At 41.8% G+C, this 26,930-nt stretch overlaps 1 protein-coding gene across 2 annotated transcripts in view; it reads right to left on the bottom strand.

Moving 5' to 3' along the window:
- alcama (activated leukocyte cell adhesion molecule a) overlaps positions 1 to 26,930 on the bottom strand; it is a 117,553-nt gene that overhangs the window by 45,027 nt on the left and 45,596 nt on the right. The gene's annotated exons all lie outside the window — the stretch shown is intronic.

Here is a 26,930-nt window from a genome sequence, read left to right as displayed (position 1 = left end):
TGATCCAGGCACATATGTTCAGGAAATGGACATGTTGAGACAAAAAGAAGGTAAGTACCTACAAAAAGGAAGGAAAGAGCTAAAGGATTCACACTTCTATCTCATAAGGACAATTTGACGTCACCTGATCTAGAGACTTTGGTTGGTGGTGAAGGCAGGACTAACAGAATAATAAAACGTTTGTATATGGGCCACATGTATCAACCACGGTTTCCGCTAGGATTTTTTCTTGCCGGTGAAATGTCCGGAAATAATTTATTTTACCGGACAAATTCGAAACTAACCGGTCATGTTTCAATAATAATAATAATAATAATAATAATAGGAAGAAGAATTGTGCAGCAGAGTTTCCGTCAGGTAATTACCGGACTATGATGTTTAAAACTCGGTTAATGGGGCTCATTTTTATATTGCTTCAGTTTATAATTCTAACAGATCGAAAAGTTGAGATTCATTTTTCAATAAATGATTCCACAAACAAACAACATAATTATTACATTCAAACAAACTACTTGTAGTAGATGAAGTACATTATTCAAAAGTTTACATTAACTTTGGATAATAACACGGGAGAAACGGAGCCTCTCTTTTCCCCTCTCCCTCTCTCTCTCTCCTGACAGCCGGTCAGTTTCTCATGCAGCTCGCTAAACAGCGGGCGGGGCTTCAGGTGATCATATTGATCACTTCCAGCTCTCCTGATCGGCCTTTATAGAGAGCACCGATCAAACTATTAAGAGTGAACATTGGCCGATAATGATCGGTGGCCAATCGATCGGAGCATCCCCAGTGGCGTAACTATCGACGGCATTGACCGGGTCACGCAGCCTTTTAAAGAGCCTGTGACACGGTTTTCCCCCATCATCCAAACCCATCAATTTGAGTAAATATTGTCCCCTTGAAAACCGTTACGGAACTGATTTTGGATATTTGTACTTTGATAACCTTTAATCTGCCTTCAATGTTGACCATTTTCTGGATCTTCTCGGGGATTCTTCAAATCCCGCCAAATGATGTGTGACGTCATTGCGGGCACAGCGCTCGAGCTGCACCGTCCAGGATCCCAGCATCTGCATGTAAACGCACGACGGCGCACACAGCAGCAAGCTCAGACAGCGATGACAGTTTAATTTTGAACGTGTCTGAGAGCTCATGAGGCTGAAGGATCGGTTTATGTTGTATCTGTTAGAAGTTTAGGAATGAGGTGTGTCAATATGGGCAATCATACGGTCATGTAGGGTTAGGGTGGACTGGGACTAAAAATCATCCCGGGACTCTCGACCGGCCCACTTCGGTACCGCTAGTAAATTGTCAACGGGGGGAGTGGGGATGTCAGGGGCGGCGGGTGCTGTAGGCTCGGGAAGGCTAAGCCTTCCCAAATATTTGTGTCACTGCATCCTGGTAAAATACAAATATAATGTATAATGTTTGTGTCTTTGACATTAGCGCTGCTACGCAGCCACCTGTGCCCTGTACTACGAAGCCAGTTCAACAGACCCTGGATATGTTTGAGTTATCTTAACTAACACTAACAAACGAGATCTTGCTAAGCGGTCCTACAATGCTGGTTATCAACTCAGTAAATCAAGCAAGGGTTTCTTTCTCCAGCTGAGAGCGCATTCCAAATGTTCAAACATGAAGGGGCACACAGCAAGATGGCTGGCCTTGCACGCAAGTACTTGGCAACACCTGCCACATCCGTACTAGGGGTCGACCGATTATCGGCCAGGCCGATTATCGGGGCCGATATTCATCATTTGATCGATTATCGGTATCGGCCTTTTTTTTATAAAATTGCCGATAACACTTTGGCTCTGATGCGGCCGTTTCTCTGTCTGCAGTCACCACTCTCTGTACACGAGCAATGTCCCGCCCACAGCGCTATCTGATAGGCTATTACTGAAGTGTCAATCAACACTGAAGATTTTCCGGGCGGTAGCCAGCCATAGAGGCGGGACCTTCTCAGATTACAGGCAGGTGCGAAGAACGCAGACACAGACAGACAAGCAGCAGCGCTGAGCGGCAGAGCCATACATGTGTTTCGAAGGTAAATCAGTTGAAAGCCGAAGTTCAATAAACATCCCTATCCCCTATGCTGAAGTTGCAAAAACGGCACGATCTATTGATCCAATTCTATCAGCTTCCCAGTTACACAGGGATGCGGGAAGTCAGTCAGCGTGCAGCGGAACTGTGGTGCGGAGGGGGGGCTGCGAGTGGAGCCTCGCAGTTTTTCAGGTTGATATGTGAAGCTCATTAGCTAATGTATTTAGCAAATGTTTAGAAGTGAGGCTACTAGACTAACGTTAGGTCTACTGTAATAGCCTCACTTTTAATAGTTTGCAAAACATTAGCTAGCACTAGTGTTTTGCAGTTGCTAGCAGCTTATTGGGATTTTATGCGAGACAGACAGATATAATAAATGAAGCATTATTGTTAGTTAAGCATGTCAGCCTGCAGCCCCACTTCTTGTCTCTCTCTAACTCATAGCAGATGGCTGCATTAAAGAAAAGGGCACAGAGAGGAAACCAGTTGTAAGATGTTTAAAAGTTCATTAAACATGATATAGGCTATGCTTAAATGCATTTCAAATAAGTTGTGTTGAGTTGTGTTGGAGTTTGTGTTATTCTACATTTTGACACCAAGATTTTCTGATTTTACTGCAAATGTATATCGGTTTCAAATATCGGTTATCGGTCTCCTTGATTACTAATAATCGGTATCGGTATCGGCCTTGAAAAAGCCATATCGGTCGATCCCTAATCCGTACCCTGTGAGAGATTGTTTTCATTGTCTGGGTATGTTGTTCAGAAGAAGTGAGCTGCCCTGTCGTCCGACAATGTAAACAGGCTTGTCTGTTTGAGCAACTGGCTCAGTGCAAAGAAGTAGACAGGGTTGGGAGAGTGTGAGAGAGAGAGCGAGAGAGAGAGAGAGCGAGAGAGAGTGACCATGCACGCACACACTTTGTATTGTATTATTGTATTGTATGTGAGAGGTTCCAGGTTATTGTATTGAAAATATTGAGGAGAATATTTGTCATCGTTCCAATGATAATAAACAAACATTTACATAAAGCATATTTGTCCACTCATATGTAGGGTTGGGTACCGAGAACCGGTTCCGGTTCGGAACCGGTTCCAACATTTCGATTCCAACAGCATCATTTAGAAATGTAAATTTCGGTTACGCTTTTCGATGCCTGAGGAAATGTTTCTCGCCGCTCTCCGTAGCCAAATGTTTTGACCGTTGGGGCTCATCCTAATTTTCGGCCTTGATGTAACAACATTCATAATTAAGTAAATGTAACACCTTTTTCACCCCGGTTACACGTTTCATTCGCCCTGTACGATGGGCGCTGTAAGTGATGAAAATGGGGGATGTTGGCTTATCTGGCGCCCGCAGCTCACAGCCAAAGTGCGAGTGAGGGAGGGAGAAAGGGAGGGTGCACTGGAACCGGCGCTGTTGTTATTAGCATCGGGTGCTAGCTGCTCTAACGGAAGAAGATGTTTCTCCAATGATGTGGAGGGAGAGTCCTCTCCAGTCAGACTGAGGCTGATAACTAGAGCTCAGTGAGGTGAAGGACTCTGAGGGTTTAGATAGTTCACTATATAAGTTATCTCAGTGGGTCTCAAACGGTTTGATCACAATTTATGTAAACACATATTTCCAAGGCACTCCTTTATAATGATTGGGATAAAACAGGTTTTAAATCATTCCAATGTAAACTATAGGACAGTAAACCAGACATATCCTTTTAAACTGGAGAGATACAAAAATATGCATAAATAAAATAGTAAAATAAGATATGAATGAACAACAAACATAAAATACGTTACATGTATTTGTTATTGGTTATGGTAGGTTACTGGTTATATATATATATATATATATATACTTCACAGTGTTCCTGACAGCCTCACACCATGTCAACACTGGGTGCTGTTACCATATGTCCAGAGGGGGGGCATCTCTAAAGGTTAGTTATGGCGCGTTTCCACTGCAGGCCTCGCTCGGTTTGGTTAGGCCTTATTAGGCCCGGCTCACTTGCTGCGCTTCCATTACAGTTTAGGAACTGGGGTAGTTACTATAGTAACGCAGTGTAGGCGGAGCCGTGACGTCATCTTCAATGAGCGCACCAGGAAAACAACACAGCCGTTGGCCGTTAGCACTCAGAGCTCACAGCTCCTCATATCTGTTCAGAAACTAGACAAAAGTTAAACAAGTACAAACCACAGACTGTCTGTGTCATGGCGAATACAGTCGCTGCTTTATTTATGTCTGTAGGCCGTTGTTGTGAGTGTGGACGGTCGGAGCATATATAACGTTAGCTTAGCCAAGCTCCATTCAGAAAACACGCATTTTAAAAGGGTTTTTCGCCTGCCGTCTGTCTGCAGACTCAAAGCATTAATTCATGGTTTTTACTAATTCATCAACCTTTTTATTTGAGTAAATCATTTAATCACATAAACAAAGGCCAAATTTATTTAAACAAACACACAAACGAGAAAATTACTCTAATATTGAATCCAATCAAGTCCCATCCAATTAACATACAATCCAACACTGTGTCCTGAAGACAGAACCCAGAGTAACCACTAACCAGGATGACAGCCTGTCAGTCAGGAGACCTTTACAAAAGGCCCCGCCCCCTCGCACCCAGACGGGAGAGAGAGATCTCGTCTGGATTGGAAAGCTCGAAAATACATCATAGACGCATGTTGTAGTCTTATTGCATATTAGAAACGGAGTCGGCGAAACTAAAACTGCGATATAATGTGTATGTAGCAATAACACATATGACATATATTTTTTAAATGTCTCCAGCACCGATAAAAAGTCAGATAACGTCGGAGCTTAACGTTACCACTGTCTTTAATAATTCTGTCCCGGGGCCCATTTAACACCGGGGCTCGGTACCCATCCCTACATGGGGAGAGGCAGCATATTGCTAAGGACTAAATACGATGGAGGGTTCTCTTCTCAGCCTTATTACTCATAGGGGATGAAGAGGAGTAAGTAAATAAAGAGGCCGGCGCTCCAGGGTCTGGTTCTGCTGTGCGTTTTTGTGATGTAACGGTAAAACATTTCAGAATTCCTCCACGGGATGCCATTGTACATCACTCAACCCGCGAAATACACACACTCAGTACATAGCTAGACCATAGAGAGCTTGACCCGCGAATTTGCGGACCAGCAATTCGCGGGCACAGCTGTAGCAACATGTGTGTGTATTCCGCGGGTTGCTAAATGTTTTGTGCGTGTGTGTTTATGTTGACAAGGAGGTTTAATAACTGTGTGCTACACAAAACGTGCAGTCGGTTTCATTTTCATCGCCGTTTGTAGTAGAGTTAGCAGGGTATTTTTATTTTAACTCTCGTCCCAAATTCGTCCCAAAATTATTTTTTATCCTCCCCGACACTTTCATTTCATTTCAAACCTTTATTTATACAGATAAATCCCATTGAGATCATTGATCTCTTTTTCAAGGGAGACCTGCTCAAGTAGTTCCACATGAAACATAAACAGAACAACAAAAGGACATCATACAGCATGTATGATGTACATGCATCATGTACATAATTATCCACATAAACAGGTACCAATAGCTTCTGATTGACTAGCATCCAACCGAGCTTTAAAAACATTTAGTGGCACCAGATTGTTCAGTTTCCATTTAATTTGCAGACTATTCCAAGACAGAGGAGCTGCATCTAAAAGCTGTCTTCCCTAAGACAGTCATAGCAGTTGGCACATTTAATAAAACCACAGCATTCGATCTCAGGCAGTAGCCACTTACAATTTTCCGTGAGATCAAGGAGCAGATATAAGATGGAAGTTTCCCTAGCATGGCTTTGTATATAAAAATGTACCAGTGACTGAGCCTCCGTACAGTTAGTGAAAGCAAACCAGCCCTTGCATACAGGGTACAGTGATGGGTTAATGCTTTACAGTTTGTCACAAATCTCAGTACACTGTGATACGCAGCATCTAACTTGACCAGGCAATTTGGCAGGTGCATTCATATACATCAGATCACCATAGTCCAGCACAGGTAAAAAGGTCACAGAGCCTTTTCCTGGCCTCAAGGAGAAACAGGACTTGTTTCTGAAGAAGAACCCTAGCCTAACCCTCAGCTTTTTAAGCAGGTTATTGACCTGAAGTTTTAAAGTGAGACAATCATCAAGCCAGATACCAAGGTATTTGTAACAGGTAACCACTTCAAGTTTAATTCCTTGCGTAGTTACAATATCTAAAACAGGCTCTGGTGTGTTTTTAGCTTTAGAAAAGAGCATTACCTTGGTTTTATCCACATTTAAAAGAAGCTTTAGTTCAGAGAGCTGAGTCTGAATAGTGTTAAAAACAGCCTGTAATTTAACACCAGCCTCCTGAATGGAGGGACTTGCTCAGTACATCACGGTATCGTCCGCATAAAAATGTAAAGTAGCTTCATCCACATTTTCACCTAAACTGTTGATGTAGATGCAGAATAAAAGTGGACCTGAAACAGAACCTTGAGGAACACCATTAGTGATGTTCAACCACTCAGAAGACAGCCCATCAAAGTGAACACATTGGGACCTTTCAGAGAGGTAGTTTACAAACCACCCACTGCATGGCTGGACATGCCTATACTGGTTAGCCTCTGCTTTAAAATGTCCGTTTAATCCCCGACACTATTTTTTTCGGCCCCGGGACGACGGGACATCCTTAAGCTCGAGCCCTGGTTGGATCAATGGATGCACTCTTGGCGCGGTCCCGTGGGAAATAACTCTCAGAATAACGTTATTAGCACATTTTTACAACTTGAGGACCAAATATTTTTAATAAGGGCTATACAAGTGTTCATACTGGGTAGTTTATTTAGTTTCAAAAAAATTATCCAACGATTTACAGACCACTCTTTCCCAATGTAAGTCAATGGGAAAAAGTGTTTCCAAGCCCAGCAACCTATACGGAAGTGTAGTACCGCCGTTTGGCCACAACGGCCCTGTCTCAATTCAGGGGCTGCAACTGACTATGGAGAGACTTTTTCCCCCACGGCCAGCTTGACGAGTGTAAGAGTGTTGTTACAGAAAGCAGCACAGGAGGACTTGCTACTACATCAGATGGATGTAAAAACAGCGTACTTACACGCTCCTATAGATTATGAAATATATATCGAACAACCAGAGGGTTATGAAGAAAGAGGGGAAGGTCTAGTGTGTAAGCTAGAAAAATCTCTTTATGGTCTAAAACAATCCGGTAGAAATTGGAACAGGATTTTGCACGATTGTTTAACTGAAGACGATTTTGCACAGAACCCAGCAGACCACTGTGTCTATGCCAAAGAGACCGAAGGTGGAAAGGTGATAATAAACAGGGGTGCACATAACTTTTTTGCCCTGGTTCTCAAAGGAGCACCTGGAGATGTTGCTTAAAATGAAATAAACCGTAACTTTTGAGGGGGTCTTGACTTTATTTGCCGGACACACGGCACTGAACACACATGCAGAGGTGAACACTGAACACACATGCAGAGGTGAACACAAGACAACATTAGCACGACCAGTAATCCTACAAGCTGTCATCACTACCCTCCTGACTGTCTTCTAGGGGTGTAACGGTACACGTACCCGTACCAAAATTATTCGGTACGGGCCCTTCGGTTCGGTACACGTGTGTACCGAAGTGTACCGAACGAATATAACGTTAAACGTAAAAAATTGAGAACGTGAACAACTTCTTGGAAGTAATCTCAGGTGCTGCGTCTCAGCATTCAGAGTAATTTGCTCCCATTGTGTTCAACGCGTCATAGAGCGAGCAAGTCATTTCATTGGACGAGCTGGTCAGAGGGATGCGTTCATATGTAGTCAGTAATTTGAGGAACTGTCGAAATGGCGAACGCAGATAAAGTTGAGCTCGAAAATCCTCCAGCATCATTGAAGTCTCCGGTTTGGGAACATTTTGGTTTCGCAGTTACGTACAAGGATGACGGACAAAGACAGGTGGACCGAACCAAAGCTGTTTGTCGGCATTGTTCAACTACAATTGGTTACGCGGCTGGCAATACATCAAGCTTGCACACTCATTTGAAAAGGCATCACCCGAACGTGAATATCACCGGTACCAAAAGACTGAAGTGCAAACCCAACTCCCACTGGCATGTAAAGCCTCCACCACTCGCAAAAACTTCAGACCGAGCCAAAGCTATTACAAACGGCAAATATCCTTATGTTGCCATGTTAGCAAAGCACTACCTGGCTGTATCTGCTACTACCTCTGTCCCTAGCGAGAGGGTGTGTTCTCCACAGCAGGAGACATTGTTGTGCCAGCAGATCTTCCCTTTCGGCAAGCAATGTGGACAAGTTCATCTTTCTTTAAAAAAACATGAAAATACAATGACAAGCAAGTCCTAATGTCAAACTGGCTGCTTCGGTACTAGTACAGTAAAGTTCAAATACAGATTATTTCAGTTCATCGAAAAGCTGCACCTTAATGTTTATTTTATTATATTTTATATTTATTTGAGTGAATATTCATAGTTTAATAATAATTAAAAACCCAAAACTAATAGTTTATGTTTTGTGAGTACTAGTACAGTAAAGTTCAAATACAGATTATTTCAATTCATCGAAATGCTGCACCTTAATGTTTATTTTATTATATTTTGCATTTATTTGAGTGAATACATTATTCACAGTTTAATAATAATTTAAAAAAAATATGTTATGTTTTGTGATAATTTTTTCTGCTGTACCGAAAACGTACCGAACCGTGACCTAAAAACCGAGGTACGTACCGAACCAAAATGTTTGTGAACCGTTACACCCCTACTGTCTTCCTCACTGTCTTCCTCTCTGTCAGACATGGTAGCTGATGATGTATGCCTACTACCTTCTCTCTGGTTGAGTCTGCGATTAGATGCTTGCATCCACAAGTCAACAGCTGGTTTTGAGTCGAAAGTCTTGAGATTGAATGGCAGGTAATAGCCTCCATATTTTCAAAAGAGTCTCTTGTCTCCATGCACACCATCTAATGTTGTGAAACTTTCCTAGTTTTACAAAGACAATGCCATTCTCATCACATATCATCTTAAGTTGTTCTGTTCTGCGCCACCTTTCTGTAAATAAAAGCGTAGCAGCTTGACAACGGAGCTATTACATGTCTCACAGTATGGAACCATGTGATCAGCTGACTTGGCGCAGTTCTCGAGCGTGTGGGCGGTACAAAGAATATGCACAAGGGAATCCCCAATCACCACCAGTTTACGCAGTTTGGGGACTACCCCGTTGTAAACTCCGACGTTCACTGCAACTCCGTCTGTGCATACAGACACCAACTTCGTCTTCCACTCATCTCCTAAGCCACAAGCATGGAAGAGTTCAGGCATGAAAACGGGTCAGGGGTGAAAAAGGTGAGAAGGATATTATCCCTCTAGGGGGGTCCGGGGGCATGCTCCCCCCGAACATTTTGAATATTCCATATTTTAAAGCATCAATCTGATGCATTTTGAGATGCATTTTTTTGCCAACCTGGGGAGAGCTCGAGAAACTTAACTTCAGCCATGAGTCAAAAATATTATGACCTCTTTACTAAGTATTATCAGGGATGCAAACTCATCAGGCATGGAAAAGGTGACAAGGACCCGAGCCCCCCGACCCCACGGAATATTTAAAATGAGGAATAACAGAGGATTTTAGTAGTCAAAACAACTAAAGCAGCAGTGTTAATAATAACAGAAACGCTAAAGAGTCACATCTAATAGAAATATATAAAAGCATTTATTTTAATTGTGTAGCAGTCAGTTTATAATTTTGGCAGCACTGTTGAGCATTTTGAAAATCTATTTTCATGCAAGGCTGAGTCTTTCTATCTGTATGGCATCTGGTGTAAAGTAACTAAATTCATAAACTCAAGTACTATACTTGGGTACAATTTTGAGATACTTGTACTTTATTTAAGTATTTCAATGTTTTGCTACTTTGTTCTTCTTCTCCTCTACAGTTCATAGGTAAATGGTGTACTTTTACTCCACTACATGTATTTAATCCCTTTAGTTACTTCACAAATCTGGATGAATGATGTGAAATCTAACCAAGTGTTGAATCAGACTTTAGTTCCACCTGGAGTAAATCCACAAGCTACCCTGCAGTCTACAAAGTCATTCAGACTAGCTGCACCTTCACCAGCTTTGAGAACACTTTCATGATCAATCATTATAAAACATATCATATATATTATCCTGAAATGGACCAATCTGCACAACGACTACTTTTACTGTCGCTACTTTCACTATATTTTGATGAGAATTAGGGCTGTCAGTCGATTAAAATATTTAATCGCGATTAATCGCATGATTGTCCATAGTTAATCGCGATTAATCGCACATTTTTTATCTGTTCTAAATGTACCTTAGAGGAATATTTTTCAAGTTTTTAATACTCTTATCAACATATGAGTGGACAAATATGCTTTATGCTAATGTTTATTATCATTTGAACAATGACAAATATTCTCATGAATATTAAACACAACAACCTCTGAACATTACAAATATTCGCCTCAATTCAACCTGGAACCTCTCATACAATACTGTGTGCGTGTGTGTGTGTGTGTGTGTGTGTGTGTGTGTGTGTGTGTGTGTGTGTGTGTGTGTGTGTGTGTGTGTGTGTGTGTGTGTGTGTGTGTGTGTGTGTGTGTGTGTGTGTGTGTGTGTGTGTGTGTGTGTGTGATCGTTGGAGCTATGTGCAACTCAAGGCATATGCTCGAACGGGAGCTGCCTGGACGCTGCAATCATGTTGCTGCAATCATGAGTGTGCTGACTTCTCGTACAATGTCCCGCTGTCTGGCTGCCTGCATAAAGTCAAGTGCTCGGTGCAGTTGTGTGGATAGAGCGCTCAGCTAGCTAGCACCAGATGCTAACAACAACAATAGCCGCGTTCACACTGCGGTACGGTAATGCACGTAAGGTCTCTCTCTCGCTCGCTCGGGCCACATTACACACACCCTCCCGGTCCTCCCGATGGCCAGTCGGTGCCTGCCGGTGAGCGTGGAAGTGTGGTCTGCCACAAGCGGGCGGCAGGAGCGGGGCTGTCAGCAGCATCAGCTTGTAGATGGTATTTTAAACTCGATGCGCTCTGAAACTACGGGGCGGCCGAGGAAAAAAAATACACATGCGTTAATCGCGTTAAAATAATTAGTGGCGTTAATTTTTTTTTGCGTTAACGCGTTAACTTGACAGCCCTAATGAGAATACTTTTCTACTTTTACTTGAGGAACATTTTGAATGCAGTACTTTTACTAACAGAGTATTCCTACACTCTGGTACTTCTACTTTTACTCAAGTACAAGACCTGAGTACTTCTACTTTTACTCAAGTACAAGATCTGAGTATTTCTGCTTTTAATCAAGTACAATATCTGAGTGCTTCTACTTTTACTCAAGTACAAGATCTATACTTATACCACCTCCGTTTATCGCCTATGAAAAAAAAACTATTAGAAAACGAAGGCTAAAGCTAACGTTAGCAGATAGTGACAATGTATGCTAGCTAGCTAGCTCAACGATAATATTGCGACAGACAAACTTTTCACTGCACATCACGCTCTGCGCTCCGACAGGGAGCTCTGCTCTGAACACCTGAACGGCCCGTTCTAACAGCTGTTCCAACGCACCGCAAGGACACCTGGCCTCCTATTGGTTGAGGGATTTTGACAGGATTGTTGCACAAAAGTTTCGAGCACGCACAGAATAAATCTGAGAGCAGAACAAATCTGTAAGCAGCAATATATCTGAGTGCAAGTGTACAGTTTGAGCACAAGCAGAGCAAATCTAAGTGCAAGCAGGCACTATTTGAGTGCGAGGACAGGGTAAGTATGCTCTCAAATTTAAATACCACGCTCTTGAATAAAGATAGGGAATAACCGGCCCATACAGAGCCGACAGGCAGGAAGACTCGAGCATACAGCTCGCGCTGCATTATAATATATAAAAAAAGAACATAACAGCTCGCGGCCGCAGATCACTCCGGGTGCCAGACCCCCCCCATACCCGAAAAATATTTTTATTGCAGATCTACATGAATCACACAAACGACTTATTTTGGATGCAAAACGGCGAATTTCGCCCAAAGGTGAGTGATTCTCATGCATGAGAGTTGCTCCAGCCCGTCTGTTATGTCCTGTGCCGTTCGTTTCACACCCACATTAATTAACCCAAGGAAACCTGAGCTAAACTCTCCCTTGCTACCCACAGACACAATGTACACCATTTCCTGCTCCACTTTCGTTATGTCTTCTGATCCATCAAAAAGCACACCCCAAAATTCAGCTGCCTTCAATTTTTTATACAACTCTGAACTGATTGCCTGAGCGATGGTCTCCATGATGCGGGATCCCCCTTCTCTGGAATGATAAGCAGGCCCAACATTAACGTCAAGCCTCTAGAGAAGCGCAATGTCCTCCTCATATGAACGGATAGGACGTGCATGTCTGGCTTTGTGAAAGGCCAACGGAAACATATTACTCAGAGCTTGGCGCTGTTCTTCATTGAGTCTTCCTGCCACCTGTCGAGGGGACGATTGGGGTTCTTATCCTGGCTGCACTTGTCAGCTATCTTCACATGCTCTTTGCTCTTCTCATGCTTTTCAAAAGCTGGATGACTAAAATTCGTACAACCTATATAAAAGGCGTTGCTTTTATCAGCAAGATTCGGATTTTCTCTGCATATTTTCCACCACATCTCAGTGCGCTCGTGATTGGTTTGGAGCCAGCCTACATCCTGTAGCCACTTCTCTGCGAATACACGTTTTGTTTGAGCAGGTTCAGTCTGACGTTTTTTGGGCGGGGGTGGCTTGCTTCTTCGACATTTTTTTCATACCAGTTCATATGCAACTCGCAAATTATCTTTCTCTCTCTTCTCTCTTCTCCCTTCTCTCTCTCAATGTTGGTACGCAAATGTGCCTTTTTTCAAATGACCCGGTGCCATCGGAAGTAGGGGTGCTGGAGCACCCCCTGTTGGCGAGTGGTGTACATTTGAAAAACTGAGTGACCACCTAAATAAAAATGATTAAACTACATAAAATAGTTGTGATTTTACTTAAAATAAAATTAGCTGTATACAGTAATAGTCATAGTATATATTTGTATCAGTCAGGTGGCTTGAATTTATTTTCCAAATAAATCAAATCCGAGTCATCTAGGTCGTAGGTGTGACGTAATTGACGCGACACACAAACTGCGACAACTGTGACAACTTTCTAGAATGGCGCAAAAAAGGATTTTGGATTTTTTCTCTCCAACAAACAACCCAATAAAAAGAGTGGACCACTCCTCAGCCCACCACCTCTACAACTAGAGTAATATGACACAGAAGAGACTGACACATCTGACTTTGATGCATGTCCATAGTAACATTTTGGACAATGGATGTATCTGCTCTAATGAGGGTCTTCATTAGAGCCACCCCAGGCTACATTTGGAGTTTTGTGAAGCCCCAACACAAGGTAAAACGATATTTTTCCTTTAATGCTGCTGCCGCTGTGCAGTGTTTTGACTTGTCAATCAGTTAAAATTGAATTCATAGCTTTATTAATATTGTAAATAATATTTTCTGACTATTTGTAATGTTATGTAGGTTTGTAAGACCCATAGTTAGCATGTGGGCATGTGCAGCTGTTGCTAAGTGATGTAGGTCTATAATGGTTTATTAAGCCTAACAGTTAAGGTGAATAGGGTAATTTGTTTTAACTTAAAGATATCAGCTAGAAATGTCTCCAGTTAATTACCTACAATAAGGCAATTGTTTCTTGTATTACAAGTTTTCTGAATATGCAAATGCTCCCTTATCTCATTAAATGTGCGCATATTTTAACAAATTTCAGGAACCGAAATCTGAACTTTGGATAAAGCCAGGTTCAACATTCTCGTTTCATTTTGTAGTCATATTAGCATCTAAGGCTTTTACAGAAGGGATATTGGATATCTCTTTTTATCACTCCATAAATCAGAAAATACTGTCAACAGGTTTGGTGTATCTACGTGCTACTGAAGTTGAAATTTCGAACTCGGAGTAGGAGAAAAAACTCATTTTGAGAAAACGACCTTTAAAGATTGCAGTGAGGCGCTAGCTAAACCCTCCTGTTCTTTGGATGATAGCTTGCGCATTGACGCACTCCGTGAAGGTATTTCATGTTCGGGATCATTTTGTTTTTGTATAACCTTGCTTCGTGCAAGTGACAATTGTTGTCGTGTTCTCTGTGAACGTTTTTTTCGCCGTTCTTTTGCTATTTTGAGATTTCAATTTCTAGCGGAAAGCTAACCAGGAAGTGTTTTAGCACACCACGTGACGCATCTGAACGAATCACGTTGTCAGAAATTGACACCAGCCAATGAGATTTTGTTTCTTGGTTTATGACCCCTTTGTGCTTTCACGATTGGTTGCTGATACAAAGGAAATGACCATATTTGGATCCGATGAGATTGTGCAGGAGAGACACAGCTTTCCAGCGATACCTCTGTTGACATGGTGCACACAGCGGTCGCAGTACTTTATATTACGTTAGAATGCTAACTTTTTGTGTATTTAGGAGAAATCTACAGACGCAAATAGACAAACTATAGTAAAATAAACACTTAAATGTGTATTTTGTACGTTTTCCTTCCAAAAGCCTGAAAGAAAACATGTTATAGAATCAAAATAGCACAAAATCTCAAAATTGACCAGTGCATGAAAAACGATGTTTTTGCCTGCCGTGTCTCGCCTTTAACAAACAATTTATGCGGCTCGTATCGCTGACAGCGGCACCACCTTTTTTCTTGCGCACCAGTTATGTGCAGCCCTGATAATAATCTGCTGGGTCGATGATCAGCTAGCAATGACAAAATAATGAAGGAAGTGAAAGAGATGCTCTCTGCCAAATTTAAGATGAAAGATTTAGGCATGCTAAAACATGTTCTGGGTATCGATTTCAAACAGTCGGATGGATGAGTAAAGATGTCAAAGGAAGTGTAGATGTTATATATGTTAACAAGATACTGGAGAGGTTTGTCTACAACAAACTGTAGACCCAGAGAAACACCCTGTGATCAAAAACTTGACTATACAGAAAATGCAGTAAAAGTGGATGATGTCAGGATGTACAGAGGCGGTAGGCAGCCTTATATACCTGACCACATGTACAAGGCCAGATTTAAGTTTTGTTGTGAGCAAACTATCACAATATTTAGCTGAGCCTACAGAGGAGCAGTGGGTAACTGTGAAACAGGTGTTAAGATACCTTAGAGGCACTATAGAGAAAGAGTTGTTTCAGAAGAAACAATAGTGAGAAGCTAGGCTTACTAGCCTACAGTGATGCCGACTGGGCAGCTGATGCCGAATGGGCAGCTGATGCCACCGACTGGGCAGCTGATGCCGAATGGGCAGCTGATGCCACCGACTGGGCGGCTGATGCCGAATGGGCAGCTGATGCCACCGACTGGGCGGCTGATGCCGAATGGGCAGCTGATGCCACCGACTGGGCGGCTGATGCCGAATGGGCAGCTGATGCCACCGACTGGGCGGCTGATGCCGAATGGGCAGCTGATGCCACCGACTGGGCGGCTGATGCCGAATGGGCAGCTGATGCCACCGACTGGGCGGCTGATGCCGAATGGGCAGCTGATGCCACCGACTGGGCGGCTGATGCCACCGACAGGCGCAGTACCACAGCATACTGTGTAAGCCTCAGTAAGAACAGCTCCTTAGTCTCATGGAAGAGTAAGAAGCAGCCTACAGTGGCACTTTCCACCTGTGAGGCGGAGTACATTGCCCTAGCCAAAAACCCTGTAAGCAGACAGAGGTGTAAGCACGTGGACATAAAGTAGCACTTCATAAGATCAACTGTAGAGGACGGGAGAGTAACTCTGGTGTACTGCCCCACTGAAGAGATGGTGGCAGACATAGTGACAACCTGTAACTACGCTGAAACTGAAGAAGTTTGCAGGAATCATTTCTGGAGTTTAAAATGTGTGAGCAGGTCCACATTTTCTTTGTTATTTTGTTTACAGTTTTGGAGTACAGCAACCTGAGTACAAGTGGGGGTGTTAAGGGAAATGTTTACATATGTCCTCAGTTATTATATGTATAGAGAGATGATGTATATTCTGTACTATAGGGATGTAATATGATTGTGCTCCGTAAGGCTTGCGTCATGTAAATGAGGGTGTGTTCACCTGATGCCCATGTCCAGATCTGAGTGTTATTCTAAGTTAGCTCGGCTGAGCGAAAGGATGCACCTGAGAAGCAGAGGGAAATAAACCATGCCCAAGGGCGAAACCGTTAATCGTCTCCGTCTCCACTTTCTCTCTCCGAGTGTAACGTATGAAGAAGCTGCCATCCTTAACCTCAACAGTTTCGTGAAAAAAAACAGGTTAACAGGTTTTAAGGACACGCTGTCACATACTGGAGGTTTGAAAAAAGAAAAGGCTGGTCATTACAGAGCCTTTTGGGGGACTTCTATATGAGCTGATTCTGAGTGGGAGAAGTGAAACAGGATAATCACAGCTTTTGTTACGGTACAACAATGCGTGCAGGATGTTAAAAAACAAATGAGGGATCTTTATCTGCCATAAAACCGTTGAGCTCAACAGCAAGTCATTTTCAAAGAGAAGGTTCAAAGTTGTCCTGCGGGAAATCACAAGTCCTGGAACCAGAGCTACATTTGTTGCTCCTTTATCCATTTTGTGAAGCATGAAAACAAGAACAGTTAAGCATAAAAACACGTCCCACGTGGTATTAGCAGCAACGTACCTTCAGCAGAAAAAAGGGTGGCCGGGTGCAATATTTGATCTTAAATATCTAATACAATCATGTTTTAAAAGAAGCATTGCGGGGCAGATTTAGACTCCTACAGTAGTAGCTGCCTTTAGGCCCAATCACTTACAGTTGAAATGCACTTTGTGTAGCTTTGCATTTCTCTAATCTTTTGCGAGCACTACTGAGGCATCTCGCTGCCAGCTGGCTTTGGAAGGCCGAAGCTGTGACTGTGGTGTGGAGGTCAGAAGAGGTCTGCATGGGTTTACTCATTTTTCGGATAATATGGAGGAGGCAGTACTTGCAAGTCTCTGGAGAGAGAGATCACTGGCTTTCACCAGTCAGGACTGGCTTCCTCCCTTCCCCTAATATTTAGCAAAACTTCATGAAAAACCATCAGTGGCAAATCACTGAGATTTATCTGTCCGATTATTACGGATCCTTTTGGATCAAGCTAATTAGCAGCTGTCAGCTGCATTTCAGGAACCGAAATCTGAACTTTGGATAAAGCCAGGTTAAAAGTTCTCGTTTCATTTAGTAGTCATATTAGTATCTAAGGCTTTTACAGAAGGGATATTGGATATCTCTTTTTATCACTCCATAAATCAGAAAATACTGTCAACAGCCCTAAAATATCAACTTTCACCATGTTCTTAGGTATACAATGTTGTATAATTCAGGCTATGAATGATATATGAACAAACCCTTCTGTAAAAGCCTTCATGATATTGATAGGAATATAACTGGAAGGTTTGGTGTATCTACGTGCTACTGAAGTTGAAATTTCGAACTCAGAGTAGGAGAAAAAACTCATTTTGAGAAAACGACCTTTAAAGATTGCAGTGAGGCGCTAGCTAAACCCTCCTGTTCTTTGGATGACAGCTTGCGCATCGACGCACTCCGTGAAGGTATTTCATGTTCGCGGTCATTTGTTTTTTATATAACCTTGCTTCATGCGAGTGACAATTGTTGTTGTCTTCTCTGTGAACGTTTTTTTCGCCGTTCTTTTGCCATTTGAGATTTCAATTTCTAGCGGAAAGCTAACCCGGAAGTGTTTTAGCACACCACGTGACGCATCTGAACGAATCACGTTGTCAGAAATTGACACCAGCCAATGAGATTTTGTTTCTTGGTTTAAGACCCCTTTGTGCTTTCACGATTGGTTGCTGATACAAAGGAAATGACCATATTTGGATCCGATGAGATTGTGCAGGAGAGACACAGCTTTCCAGCGATACCTCTGTTCGCTGCGATACCTCTGACATGCTGCACACAGTGGTCGCAGTACTTTATGTTACGTTAGAATGCTAACTTTTGGTGTATTTAGGAGAAATCTACAGACGCAAATAGACAAACTATAGTAAAATAAACACTTAAATGTGTATTTTGTACGTTTTCCTTCCAAAACCCTGAAAGAAAACATGTTATAGAATCAAAATAGCACAACATCTCAAAATGTAACAGTACTTGAAAAACGATGTTTTTGCCTGCCGTGTCTCGCCTTAAAGAGGCTGTTGAAAGAAAGAAGGCTGCAGAAAAGCATTCCCATCCTTGTTTATAAATATAGATGTGACCAATTTGAATGTTGCTAAAATTAGAAAGTCAGCCAGATGGAAAAAATAACAGATTTCCCACACTCAAAAAACTGACTTTTTGGTGTAGTAAAATATATTTAATTAACTCTCAAACTTTTTACATGGTAATATCAAGATTCACAAAGAACTAGTAAAGTTTTAAATGTATACACCTTTTATTCATGTAATACATTTACAGTGTGGGAGGAGTAAGTTGTATTATATATTTACTCATATTTAAATGATTTATAGTCACTGCTCATAAACCTTAAGATACTAAGTAAATGTTAATCTAAAACCATAGTAGCTGTTTACTTTGAATCCGCGCATGCGTCTTGCAACCCAGTCTCAAGGCATTTTGTGTTATAGTCACGAAATTAATTGAATCTTTTGATTCGTGTTCACCAACAGGATTTCCCCCTTTTTTTCGTGTCACACAGAACGAAAAGCAATAAGTGCTTTCACACCAAGTACTTTGCCGTACTTAGTTCCCAGTTCTATGCCCAGAGTAGATCGCGTTCACACCGGAATAAGTCCCTGAGGGAGGATTAGGCAAATGAGCCGCTGACGTCACTTCGTCTTCTTCTGCTATGGGTTTACTGGCAGGCCGCAGACCACTTCACGGCGTATACTGCCACCTGAAGTCCCCGGCCGGAAGTCCCCGGAGTTGGGGACTGGCTTCAGTAGAAGCTGCTGGGTAGAAATGGGTCTGTAGTTGGCCAGGACTCCCGGGTCAAGGGAGGGTTTTTTGAGTCGAGGTTTGATGACAGCGGTTTTTCGGGCAGAGGGGACATGGCCAGCCTGGAGAGAGAGGTTAACGATCTTAGTGATCATGGGGCTCATGGTACAGATGGAGGATTTCACCAGAGCTGACGGAAGGGGGTCCAGGACACAGGTGGAAGGCTTCATCCAGCTAACGATGCCCTCAACCTCTCGCTGAGAGATGTCCGTGAAACAGCGGAGAGGCTGGGTTGTAATTATATTGTTGTTTTTTTTACAGTAAGGGAAAGTGTTTTTTCTGCAGTTTGAGATCTTGGAGTTAGTGCATCACTAATTATAATCCAGTGATATAATAAATATTATTCTCAAATTAGCCATTCTGCATAATGAGTACTTTTTACTTTAAGTATATTTTGATACTAATACTTTTGAATGTTTATTTAAAGGTGGGGTAGGTAAGTTTGAGAAACCGGCTCGAGATACACGAGATAAGCTGGTTTCTCCAAAATTACCTACCCCACCTTTAAGTAAGGTTGTGAATGCATGTATTTTGCTTAGTAAAATATCTGCATACTTTTTCCACCAAAAATAAAAAAATCACGATTTCTTTTTTTCTGATTCAAGCATTCTATTTTCAGTTGTTTCTCACTTCATTTTTCTTGTCAATTGTATGCAGGAGGACAGTGATGCAACTAAACACGTCCTGAAGATCCTGGTTGTTCATGGTGCCAATGGAGAGGATCCAGTGGATGCAGCCCTCCTGCTTGAAGGCAAAGAGATGATGCCAGGATGCGGCAGTACTGCCAAGGCATGCACGCTGCTCAAGGGGCTGATGTATGCCTTAAACCTGGCATACCCCCCAACACTGCGCTACACTTTCAAGCTGTTCCAGAAACTTTTTCTCGGACTGGATGGGATGAAGCTGACCCCGAAAGTACAAGCTTTAAAGTTGAACCTGCTGTCTTAAAGACATGGCAAAAAAACAATCTTGGATCGTACATCCCAACTGACTTCTTGATATGCACCTTCCACTGTCCTACATTGATGTTTACCTTAGCTGTTCATCAAAATGTTAAAATGCATTAAGGCCCTGTCACACTGTCCCGAAATTGACACCCGATGGACACACGATAAAGGAAATGTTCAAATTCGGCTGTGATCGTAGCAACATCGGGCCATTCGTGAGGGCATCTAAGCCATCGTATGACCGCCGGTGGAGTTTCTCAGGCTCCGGCAGCAACTTCGTGAGCGGCAACTTCGTAAGGCACTCGTGAGGGCATCTTGTCAAATCGTGTCATCTTCGTGTTATCATCGGTGCATTCACATTCACTCTGATCGGGGCGAATGCCCGATGGCACCGATGATAACAAGATGCCCTCACGATGGCCTTACGAATTCAACACGATGACACACGAATTCAACACGAAAATGAACCTTCGCAAGGTCCTTCGGCAATTTTTTGGCATGCCAAAGATTTTGCCTCCGCTCAAGAAGTTGCTGCCGGAGCCTGAGAAACTCCGCCGGCGGTCATACGAAGGCTTAAGATGCCCTCACGAATGGCCCGATGTTGCTACGATCACAGCCGAATTTGAACATTTCCTTTATCGTGTGTCCATCGGGTTGTTTTATTGCACAACAAAATCATGTAAATATATTATGTAAATAACCCAATTTGTGTTCTGTGAAACTAAAAAGGATATCATATATTATTTTGAAGGACAGTTGACAGGAAATTGTTGTTGTTATGGAAACAACATTACGGAGAAAACGTAATATTTTCTACATATAAAGACGGAGAAAGTAAAGAACAAAGTCTGAAGATATCAGTACAGTATCATAGTACTGTAACATAATTGTTTTTGGTACTTTCATTGCAGTTGTATGTCTTACATGTAATGTAAATGTTGCCTTCGTGTGTGGTTCGGGGCCATCTTCGTGCGAAATTCACAATTCCATATTCGTGTGTCAATTTCGGGACAGTGTGACAGGGCCTTTAAGGTTTTAATGGCATACTTAAAGTGCACCAATTCAGAGTGCCGGAACCTGTTAAACCCCGAGCCTGTTTTTCAGATTTCAGGCTCGAAAATGACATTCCCAGAACAAATGACCATATCTTCCCTTCTAAAAGGGTTAAATTAATAATCTTTTTTCTCAAAGTAATGATAAACCTGTGAGTTGGATGTAGAAAAGTCAGATTCAATATAGATGTTTTTTATTTTAAAGAAAATTCAGATTGAACATGGTAAGAAACTGTAAATTATAGTGTCCGTCCAAAAGATATTTTGTACTTATAGTGAAAACTAACTTTGGATGATGGGTTAGTAGACTAAAAGCTTTAGGAATCCAAAGTACAACATATAATAAGTACCCTGTATCAAGATTGATGCAAAACAAGTGATATTTAACCTTTTTAGACAGATTTAGCAAAAAAAAAAAACTCTTCTGGGGCCATTTGGGTGGATTTTCCATATCTCTGGCCCCCCTTGCTGGATTTTGACATGTGACATCTCTTTCTGACCGTCAGAGCCAATGGAATCGAGGGGAACTCCCACATAGTCCTTATTTGGTAATGTGTGTGGGTTAGACTGCGAAGACCCGAAGCAGCAGCGAAGCAGCAGCCACTCTGGTGGCTACCATTAGCAGCTAACTTTTGCTCTGCGATTTTTGCATAAAAATGGAATTATGGATTATAAATGAAATAATTTTTTTATACAGAGACGTTAAAAACCTATGGATTAACCGATTCAGCCGCGGTTTTTGTCGTTTTAATGCCATTGAACACGTCTTTTGATCAGATTGACAGCTACGGTGAGACGATCTCCCTAGAAGCTCCGTAAAGGTACGTGTTGTGATGTCTGTGTTTGCTTCCCCTGTCGCGAGTCCGGATGACTCAGTGATGATACTATATACCTACATAATCTGTGGAGTCTCAGCTTTAATCGGATATCTTGTATGTGTAGCTATGATAATAATAATAATAATAATAATAATAATAATAATAAGGCCTGTCAGCCTTCCATCTGTGCACAAACTTATCTCGTGCCCTCATTGGTCATGTGCGCGTTCGTGTGTGTTGGAGGAGGGGCTCTGTAAGGAAGTGGCAGATTTTCTCCGGTTGTGTATTTTCAAATTCTAGCGATCTCGAGCCGGTTAAATGTTGCAATTGCTCAGTTTCAAGGAGCTGTATGTTTTTATTGAATGTTTAAAAACGCACCACTCCAAATCTATGTTGATGGAGTAGATTTGTCTTGTGGCAGTGATATTTAAATTTTATATTTTTGCTAAGTTAATGTTGGTTAATAGTGATTGAATGGTTTTACAGAACAGCAGACCCATGCGTTAATATTCACTCATACTTTAATATTTTTTTCAATAGAGCAAAAAGGACCATTCCACTCAGGCCACTGTTACATCTTTTATCATGACTGCTGAGATTTGATTTTGTGTTAAGACTGATGAGATTGTGCTTATTGAGTATCCAGACTTAAAGGGTCAGTGTGTAGTATTTGGGGTTTTATGTTATCTTTTAGCAAAAATTATATTTAATGTTGACAAAATAAAGTTTTATTGTATTTTAGTTGTGTGATTTGTGTTCAATGTATATTAAATGCAGAGATTATAACATTTATTAGGTAACGTTTTTCAAAAGTAAATGAGTAACAATTACATAATTAAAGTCAGTAATATAACTTCAAATAAATGAGTAATTCAACATTTTAACTGAAAAAATATGATAAAATCGACTTAATAGTAACTATTACAGATATATAAGATTGACTTAATCATTTGATAATAACAGTGATGTTCCTGTCCATGAAGAAAAGAAGGCAGCTCTTTCTTTGCTCTTCCCTCGGGCCTCAACAGATACCACTGTGTTGACACACAGATCAGGGCATGAACACAGGCATACACACTCCAGTTGTTTTTCTGTTTCTGTTGGAGGTGTGTAAGGGGATGCGGAGGTCTCCCTTGCGATTTGGGAATATATTTCAGAACTGTTCCTTTTTTTAAAGCCCAAATATAACACATCTCTTCAGGTCCTCACTGGGCCGTGGAGAAGCAGGAATGCCAGCGAGGACACGGCCTTCACGTGATGCTACATTCAGGGACAGAGAAAAAAAGAAAAGAAACGGCACTCGTCTGCTACAAATCATCACGGCCCAACATACCAGGCAGTCTGCAAAGTTTCCATTCCTGCCACAGCTACTATTGTTTGAGAGCACATTCCTTTTCTTACTACAAAGCCCTCAGTAAGATAAGGGTTACTTTGGATGTGTTACTACTACATTCCAAATTGTATATTGATCCTGAAATATGCATTATGGCATTCTGTAACACAACTGTTAAACAATCTCATTGCAGGCTGACTTTTAGTTAAAAGCCAGAATTTCGCTTCCTTTAATTTTCTTCTTAAGGCTGGTGATCCGATAGAGTTGTCTGTACAAAGTGTTAGGAGAAGGTCTCGTGAGGAATGTTTGGTTTTGTCATCACATATTTGCACAACCTTATTCTTCCATGCATGACGACGAGTCTGTCAGGGTGGCGTTGTTATCTGTCAAAGAACAGCATTCTGCCTGAGCTGAAAAAGAGTTAAGATGGCTGGAAAACATGGAACATGCAAATGATGACTGTGTGTACACACACACTGAAGGTTTTGTTTATATATCATTCATAGCCTGACTTATATAAGATTTTATACCTAAAAACATGGCGAAAATTGATATTTTAGAGCTGTATTTTCTGATTTATGGAGTGATAACAAGAGATATCCAAAATCCCTTCTGTAAAAATGTTAGATTCCAATATGACTACAAAATGAAACAAGAATTTCGAACCTGACTTTATCCAATGTTCAGAATTGTGTTCCTGAAATGTATTAAAATATGCGCATATTTAATGAGATTATGCCTGGAAACACTGGATAATAATAATAAAAAATATAATTTTTATTTTATTTTGAATCATCTCGCGACCCCCACTTTGGGAACCTCTGGATTAAGGGATGGTTTAAATAAAGCCAAAAGAAAATGTCTGTGATTAAAAACCAGTTGACTCTAGCGCACAATGGTAGGATGAATAAAATGAGACTTCTTCCAGAAGTTGAAATAACAGGAAATAGATACCCTCAACCTCTGCCTTCAGCGTGGCTGTGAAAGAGGTGCAGGTGCTCATGGATCTAAGCGTTATAAAAAGATAAGATTGTGAGGATACAGGGGGGTTTGAACCTTTAAAAACCCTTTTATCACACGAGGTGGATTTCTAGAACTGAACTGTGAACCTCGGGACAAATGAGCTTGTGGCAGTTAGGCATACACATTATTTTATATAAAAAAGATATTTGATGTGATTTGAAATATAATCAGTTGTATTTACATTGGAGAGGATATTGCTGCTCCAACTGGCTTTTCATCATATTCTATATCACCTGGGATATTTCTACTATTAGCTGCTTATCTAGCAACTGTTCAACACAGATGACTGGTTTTGAGACAGGTTCTGGTTCTCGTGGTTTCATTCTCAGAGAATCAACTGTTCTCCAATGACCTTCAGCGTGAAAAAAAACTTCCTATGCATCTGAACAAGAAAAATAGCTGCATCTGATTTGGATGTTGTGTTAAGATGTTGCGTTCGAACCTCAGAAAGTGGAACACACTTCATGAAGAGGTTGTGATCAGCTGCAGCGTGGCCTCTGTGTGCCCCTGCTTCCCTGTAGGAGGAGCGGGGGGCTATGAGAGTAAATACCCTGGAGAATTCATTTTCTATGGAGAGTGCTCTCTGCTGCGTCCGCAGGCTGCACAGAAACAACATGGACACAAACATAAGCTCTCTTGTTTAAGGCCCCGGCCACACGAGGACGAAAACGGCTAATCGCATAGGATTAACGCAAACGCAAACAAGCTTCCGTCCACACGCAATAGTTATCCGGATAGTGTCTGTCCACACGAGACCGCTCCGTTTAGCTCCAACCGCTGGAGAAGCTGCAGTACATATGCCGAGCCTGTACGTGGCGCTGTAACTTCCTCCACAAAAGCAGCGAAGAAGCATGGTTGTCATGGTTGCCCTTCTGTTTATTCTCCGCGGTGGGGGCCGAGGGAACCGGGCAGAGTTTTTCGCCAGTCAACGTGTATTAAAGTTTAAATCTTCCGGACAAAATGATAAAAGTGCCGGTCAAAGGTCTTCTTTGTTATTTATTGAGCTTTAAAACAAATGAATAACGACTCTATATATTATAATAATAAAATACACGGAGCCTCTCTTTTTCCTCCCTCTCTTCGGACAGCGTCAGTGTCTGTCTCATGCAGCAGCTGATCCAGTAATGAGTGACCCGGCCGACAGTAAAAATAAACATATTTATAACTAGTTTAGTTTGAGAGGTAATTAAAATAGCTAAGGGCGATGATCTGACTTGAAGTGTGTGTTTTGCTGCAGCGGGAGGAGCTGCAGGTGAGCAGAGCTGCGTGTCTCCGTCCTGTCAGATTAGACTTCACTCGCGTTTAGGTCCATATCGAGAGAAAGATAAATAATCTGAATTCAGGGTGCAGTTTACTTTGACGCGGGGTGAGCAGCAGAGGTGGGGAGAGGCGGGGCTATTGCCTCATCATTATCAGAAAATGATCGTATAGGGCGTACACACGGAGCCGTTGGACCCCCCAGAGCGTTGCGTATGCCGTTCTATCCACCTTGGGACCCGTTATCGTTTCCTCAGTCGTTTAGTGCCGTATTCGGTCGTCCTCGTGTGGCCGAACGGTCTATATGACACTAAACAGTAACGCAAACGACCGTTTTCGTCCTCGTGTGGCCAGGGCCTAAGGAATTATCGTTAGTGCCTGTCATTACCTACTAACCACCTAATTTGTTTGTTGTTGTTTGTTTTCCACTCAGGAGACAGGCTAAGAGATATTTACAGCAATTAATAACATCAGCAAATGCCCTGCCCTTACGACTGTGTGTGTGTGTGTGTGTGTGTGTGTGTGTGTGTGTGTGTGTGTGTGTGTGTGTGTGTGACGTGAGTGTGACGAATGTGTTAAGTGTGTGTGTTAAGTGTGTTAAGTGTGCATTGGCCAGTTGAAATTAGGTGAATTACACAATTGCCAACTCAGCAAAGGTCCATTATCAGCAGCCTGCCTCATTTAAGTCTAAATACTCTTCTGCGACTAAATCATTTCCCAAATTGGGATCAATAAAGTATCTATCCATCTATCTATCTATATATAAGGAGCTGTGCATTGTTCATTATTGGTCTAACATATTAACAGCCTTATTAAAGTTAAAAAAAACACGTTAAAGACTAGGGTCTTTCAGCAGTTTCCAGAACAGAACTGCTAACCCAAAAATGCATTTATTGAAAAAATATCCAAATCTCAAAGGTGTTTGATACAAAATCTAAAAAAATGTTTATAATGTATCTAATCTTAATATATCTTAATTTGGAGGGAACTTTTGACAATGTATATCAATTCTTGCACATTTCAAACATTTTGAAATGTAGTAGTGGATTGCATTTTGCTGCCACGGCTAATTGAAGACTGAAGAAGAAGAATCAACTTATTGTCATTACGTAGTACAGGTTCTATGTAACGAAACGGTTTCTCTGCATTTGACCCATCCTAGTGTTAGGAGCAGTGTGCTGCCAGCCAGTATGAACGGCGCCCGGGGAGCAGTGTAGGGAACGGTGCCTTGCTCGGGGACACCTCGGTAGCACTTTCCGGTACTTGAACTGGTGACCTTCCAGTTGCCAAGCCAAGTCCCTATGGACTTCGCCACCACCGCCCTAATGAGACACAATGGAGCAGGGGAAGGAACATCAGATACTTGAATGATGTTCACAGCCCGAATACACTTCCACATTGAATTGGGCGCCTAAAAGCACAA

Source organism: Pseudochaenichthys georgianus, chromosome 14 (genome assembly GCF_902827115.2).
Source record: "Pseudochaenichthys georgianus chromosome 14, fPseGeo1.2, whole genome shotgun sequence".
NCBI classification, from domain to species: domain Eukaryota; kingdom Metazoa; phylum Chordata; class Actinopteri; order Perciformes; family Channichthyidae; genus Pseudochaenichthys; species Pseudochaenichthys georgianus.
Note: the sequence above shows the minus strand (reverse complement) of the source record. Positions and strands in the feature narration are given on the sequence as shown.